Below are 6,672 nucleotides of genomic sequence, written 5' to 3'. Positions count from 1 at the left end.
AACAAATCTTTTAAAAGTTGAAATAAAATTCTAGGTAAAAAGAGGTCTTCCAAAGGAATCTGGATATCTACCTATGCACGATTTATCGATAACAATGTTTATATTTCTAAGAATTAAGATTTAATTAAATTGTGAGATTTTAAATTGTCCAGATTATTAAATAACAAAGTTAATTAAATTGTTATATTGTAAAAATGAAAATTTGACGTACATTCCATAAATTCATATAGACAAATTTTAATTATCTTAAATCCTGATAAATTTTGCCGTACGCGCAAATTTTTATCTATTAAATTAAGTTGAAATGAAAAAATTCATTAAATCTTCGCACGCTTTATTTCTCATTCAAATTCTTATTAATTAAATTTAATTAAGCCAAAAATGAAATGAGAATTTCATAGAGGTTCTTTTTAGAAAAAATAGAAACACGATACAAAAAGAAACAAAAGTCGAGATATATAAGGTTCGCTTTTATCTAAAGAATTTTGCTGTGAATTACTGAACCTTTATGAGTACGAATGGAAATTTATTTTAATATTTGACAGCATACAAGTTTTTTCATTTCAGTGTAATCTGTCATCTATAATTTTAACGTTTATACAACAATTATTCAGAATTATTTATCGACTAACAATTTATCTATATTTTTTATTGCAATTTATCTTTATTTACAACTATCTTAAAATCTTGACTTTATCTTAATCCTGCTTTAGCCGCAAGTTTTTACTAATTGAACTAAGCGAAGATAAGAATAAAAGTAGTATCATAATTTTAATAATTATACGATTGTTAAACTTCTCGTAATCTATTAAATCGATATGTGGCGTACTACTGTTCTACCAATTACGCGAAAGTGAAGTAAAATGACACTAATGAATAAAGTAACCGTCATAAACGAAATACGTCATGCGACATTGCTTATTATTTTTATTAATTAACGACACTTTCCAGAAGCGCGAGATAAAAAGATCCCGCGATTCTAATTACTTTGACTAGCAACGATAGTTAATAACGTTACTGAACATTTAGCTAATTCTGTTCCGACGCTATTTACACATGTCTAACAGTAATAAATGAGATTGTTACACTTCCGTCTGGATACTGTTCGGTCATCGCTATGCAACAAAGTCACCTATAAATATTAATAACTCTTCTAGGAAAATAGATCGTTATTTAAGTTGAGTTAATCGACAGTGTGCGTCAGCGGATTTACTTTGAACGCAGACTTAAATTATAAATTATAGTAAATACACTTAAACTATGTATTGACTATGTAACTAGGTTGCGGATACTTATTTTCCTGGCGGAAATTTAAAGGTACGAAAACATACAGAATGCACGTAAGATGAGGAAATATCAAAATATCTAACGCGAAATAAATATCGTTGTAACATATTATAAATGGGAGAATAAATCTCGGCTTAGATTTCATTTTCATAGTCGTGTTTGCAAACATATGAATTTGTACAGGCGCGTGTTAAGAAATACCTGCAGTCTGCTAATAATCGGATAGAGATTTAGATTTAAGAAATGTAAATTTATTACAGTTATAGGCTGAAAGTCGTAGGAAACTGCGATTTTTCTCATTTTTAACCGTCTGGATTCTACAGCAGCGTGCTGTTGCTTGCACTTAGATTTGCAATGAATAAATACCCTTCTTTCTATCTCTATTCTTTCTTCTGATCCTAATTCTAGGCTAAACGACAATGGTCAGGTAAGTACACAGTTCGGGAAAAGAGTCATCGCGTCGTTGGTACCGGTTAAACTTAATTTGTAAATTCGTGCATCGGTGCATAAGTGCACGACGTTACACGAACAGAAAAATGTGCTCAAATATTGCTAATATATTAACGTTTATATATTTCTAATATAATACGATATTAAATTTTAATCTTCGATAAAATAATAATGTCGCGCCTCTATTTCCTAAATTCATCAAACTAGCCACTGTTCGTTCTTTCGTATTTCGCTGCGTGGTTTCGTCGTTGCGGAGGCAGTCGTCTAGAAGCAGTTGGTCCCGTGACCTTGGATTCCACAACAACCTCAACCAATCCTTTTCTCCAACCCCTGCTAAATCTTCGCTTCATTTCGCGCGGGAAACAGCCCTTTCCCACATTCTACCATCCTTCTTCGCTTTTTTATTTCACTTGTTCCCATTCTTTTATCTTCCACGTTCTTTTTTCGTACCTTGCTTCAGCGTAGAAAAAGAAGAGTCTCCGCTATTCTCCACGCAAGTAGCTCCTGTTCGCAAGTGTCGAATTCGAAACGCGTCGTTTAACACCTTGATGGCGACATTTCTCTCCGTATTCTCTGGCTTCTCTGGTTTCCTTTTCTCTTTGGACGCTGTTTAGTGGTCTGCGAACTCGTCGATACGAATTATACTAGTGGCTTCGTGGCTGTTTCTAAGTCCCTCTTGGTTACTCGATTTATGCTTCGTTGAGCTTCAGTTCGAGTAAATTGAAGTTTAATTCGTAGTTTTACTGGGTTCTCGGCATTTCACGCCATGATCCTAGCAAGTAGTAGAGGGATAGAAGGCGAAATGGCACGAGACAAGTATTTTTACCGTCGAGGAAGTTGTTTGGCTGTAGTTTATATCGTGTAATTGAACTCTTTCTCCGGTTCCCTTTTTCAGTTTGGGTGTAGTAGCTTTGAAATTGAAAATATTTGTTGCTTCGCGGATCGAAGAGATCTTTGTTAGTATGGACAAATATCAGCTTGGACGTTTATGTAACTAGATATACATATAAATAGCAGTAATAACTTATGTAAATAGTGGTTTATGTAATTAACCCTTTTCTTTGTATTCCAAGAGTACTTTGATGGCATCGCTATGGATAATCTGACGTTCCTTTGCAGAGAAACCCTTTGGAAACGTATACCGTGTAGTTTGTAAAATTATTCGCCTATAGCTTGCAAAATTTTCTAACGTTATTCGTCGTTAATTAAATTAATTTGTAAAATGTTATTTGTATTACTAGCAAACTCGTTACTGTTACGTTGGAATTTGTAAAATTTTGATAATAATAAATAAATTCAGTTATATATGAAACTGCTTTCACGTTTGTCTTACTGGAAGAAGTTTAAATGATTTTCAAATATCTTCGACCCTTTCGTTTACTGAATTATAAAATAATGTCTGGTAAAACAACTATGATGTTTTGCGTGCTTGTTAGCTCTTTCTTTCTTTCTTTAGTTATGCGGGACATGTAGGTTCGACGAGGCACCAGATGTATTCTTGATATTAACGTTTTTTTCTCGAAGGAGACTGTGAAAATGCCTTGACTGATTGGTTGGTGCAAGCTGTTCGTGGACGTAATAAACAGCTTGTAAAGTTCTTCGTGGTGGTGCTAAACTTTTCAATTTTCTTCGCTCGTGTTGTCCTAGGACCTCCGTAATTGACACACTTTCGCAATGTTAGAACTACCACGGTTTTCGAGTAGATAACTGGCACCTTGTATATTTTAGCGTCTCAGGTTACAATAATAGATGTTAAACATTAGACTATACGTATTTACGTAGATACTCAATTATAAATGAGATCGTATGCTAATGGATTTTAAATCTTATGTGAGATAGACTGGCGGATGAAATCGTAAATATAAAAGAGAAAACTGAATTTCAAATGACAGAAAATTTTGTTGATTTATAGATCGAAGCAATCTCTGTTGGCATATTTAATTAAGACAGCGTTAAAACAAATTTAATTGCAAGTAAAATTGGATTTCGAATAAGACAGTTTTATAGTATTAGTTAGTTAAACTTCTTTTAAATATCGTTTTTGGAACGTAAAGTGAAAAATCTGTCTCATTTTATTACTTTACTGTAATTACTATTATTTCTCAGTCGAAAAATAACTCACTTGATTCCGGACGCATATTTAATTGAATCTTTTCGTGAAACAAGCTCGGCAGTTTTACATGCTTCGATAATCCAGATTGCTGACCGCATTCCTCGTTAAACGCACTTTTATACCACATGTTATTTTCTCGGTTCGGCCATTTCACGCGAGGAGACCTGTTAACGAACCACATTGATGTTCAGTTCAGAATCTTTTTGTGCCCTGGACTCGTGTGGCCATTTCCCGTTCTTTGAACTCTACGTATATCGGATTTTTCTTTTATTTTGACAGTTTCTCGTTTTTACGGTGATATCGTATATTTTTACAGACCTTAATTATCGTCGCTTGATCTCGAAATATCTTCACTTGGATACCATAAACATTTCTGAGTGATTTAAAAAATCCATTAGCATTGTTACGAACCTATAATGACTTTATCGGCAACGTTCCAAAGAAATCTGAAAATAGATTCAGAAATTGCGAGATATTTCCCGCAACTATACGTACTTATATTTTACAAATATCACAAAGGCATTTTTAAACATCATGACAATGATTATATTGGTAAAATTTGATTGACAATTAAACCAGTACTAATTAAACAATAAATAAATATATAAAGACGCGAGCGTTTTTTGGACCACGTTTTTCAATTATACCGATCGCTTAAGAAGCTAATAGCATTCTTTTAATGCACAAATTCACTCGTACAATTTGTAGGAGGAGCCGATCGAAACTATCGAAAGGTTGATCGAAGTAATTTCTCGCTATCTCAAATCAATTTATTTAAAAGCACAGATTGAAATTCTAGTTTGTATGCGGAGTAAAAGATATTGATACTGTTTCGCAACGGAAAGGATCAAGTTCGACGTTTCGCTGAAATTGCTTTCTTTGGAATATGGAATGTTACGTAAGATTCAGCCAAATGAATTTAATTAATTCGTTCACTGGGAAAGAGCTTCCTCCCCCTTCGTTCTCGCGAATTGAATTTCGTTTCGAGAAATTTATTTTATGAAATTTTGTATATGTATAGCACTCTACTTTCGTGCCATACGTTGGCTTCCTTTGAGACGCGTTACAAATTCACGTGTACATTTCTGTATCGATCTCGACGTTGCAGATATCTGAAATGCGTACTTAATATTTCGTATGCCACTTCGTTGGCTATTTTTGCCTAATCTTACACAGTTATTATCGGCGAGGTTGTTATGTGCACTGAACTGTGGCCTTTTGGAAGAAATGAAGATAAAGTTCAGTTAACTGGGAAATATTCGGCCATTTCTTTTATAATGTTTTAACAACCGGAAAGGCTTCATTTTCTTGTCTTTTTTGTACCTTTTACGAAACATGAAATAATTTATACCGAAATAATAATATTACTTAAACAGTAATATTACTTAACGGTCTATCCTGCTCTTAAATATATTCCTTGACTATCATTTAGTGTACTTCTTTTCTTAAAAAACCTTAATTTTGATAATTGTAATTTTAAATTTCTTTCATATCTAGTATTTACTACGTACAAGATAATTTCTAACAAAATTGCAACTTTGTTCGTATAACACTCCTGCCCTACTTTTGAGTATTCTTTTTAGATTATGATTCACTTAAATACTTCTTAAAAAACTTTCGTACATTCTACTTAAAAAGGAGTTTTATCTAGGTAATATTATATCCTATTTTCAAATATCTTCTTCGATGACGTTCTCAGTCAGTTTTTTCATCGATATAAATTTCTGATGGTAACGAATTACGCTAGAAACTTGTTATGATTTAACTAGGAAAATTATCGAATTATTTACCACTTATAGAACCGAATATAGTGATAATAGATTATCGAACTGTGTAATTGACAGGGAACGTTAAATAACAGAATGTAACACCAACCTTGAGTTTTACCGTAATTCTACCGAAATATAGTGACCTTGAACTTCGGAGTACAAAGCAATTCTTCGTGGGAGCTTCAAGATGAGTTTAGGCTTTCTACGCAGAAAGCATCGTTTCCCCTTCGTCGTCAGTATGGAAATGTATATGTAACAACATTTTCATGTGTAGGAGATATCGTAAAACGGGGAAAACTTTACCAATTCAAATGTCGTGTTGTAAATCTGCCTTCTCCCGCAAAAACTTTTTAAATTCTGTACTCATCGAGTGAAAGTACATTCTGATATTTCTATCCTGTTCTTTATTTTTCTCCATGAATGAAAAAGGAAACAAATACATATACAATTTTATTTTCCAATGATATAAAACTATAGAATAAATCATTAGTGCATAACAGTATACGTACGCTATAGGTGAAAAATTAGACATCACTGTGAGTTAAAATTAACAGAAATGTTGATATACGTAGAATTCAGTTATCTCGAATCTAAAAAATGTTAGAATATCAATTGTTGTTAATAATGAATTCTGAATTTTAATTTCAATCTTACGATTCTTAATTTCGAATTGAAATTATGAAAGTTGTCAAGAGTATACTATTCAATACAGGTTCAATCGGACCACGACTTAAAATTTTCAGTTGCTGGTATTATATATTCTAAAATTAATAAAGGAGAATCGAATCGATAAAAATTAATGAAGAAATCTCGTCAGATCGTATTCGCGACAGCCTTTTACGACCATTAATTTCGTCATTCATTCTTTCACCATTCATCTCTTTACCACTTGATCTGTAGGAATTCTTACATACAATAGAACTCCATTTATCTGAACTTCAGATATTGAAATAATATTTTCATTAACAGTCTGTAATTGATCACAGTTTTTTTACGATTCAGAAATCACTAGGTAACTAGTATTTGGTAGAAATGAATAGCTTAATACAACAA

The 6,672-nt window shown here is 32.7% G+C and overlaps 1 protein-coding gene across 1 annotated transcript in view; it reads left to right on the top strand.

Moving 5' to 3' along the window:
* Window positions 1–464, top strand: part of LOC126874099 (zinc finger protein 724-like) — a 111,787-nt gene extending 111,323 nt beyond the window's left edge. Inside the window, exon 7 of the transcript XR_007692663.1 lies at window positions 455–464. The gene's annotated coding sequence lies outside the window, so the exon portion shown is untranslated. The remainder of the gene's footprint in view (window positions 1–454) is intronic.
* The last annotated feature ends 6,208 nt before the right edge of the window (window positions 465–6,672 follow it).

Source organism: Bombus huntii, chromosome 15, assembly GCF_024542735.1.
Source record: "Bombus huntii isolate Logan2020A chromosome 15, iyBomHunt1.1, whole genome shotgun sequence".
NCBI lineage: Eukaryota > Metazoa > Arthropoda > Insecta > Hymenoptera > Apidae > Bombus > Bombus huntii.
Note: the sequence above shows the minus strand (reverse complement) of the source record. Positions and strands in the feature narration are given on the sequence as shown.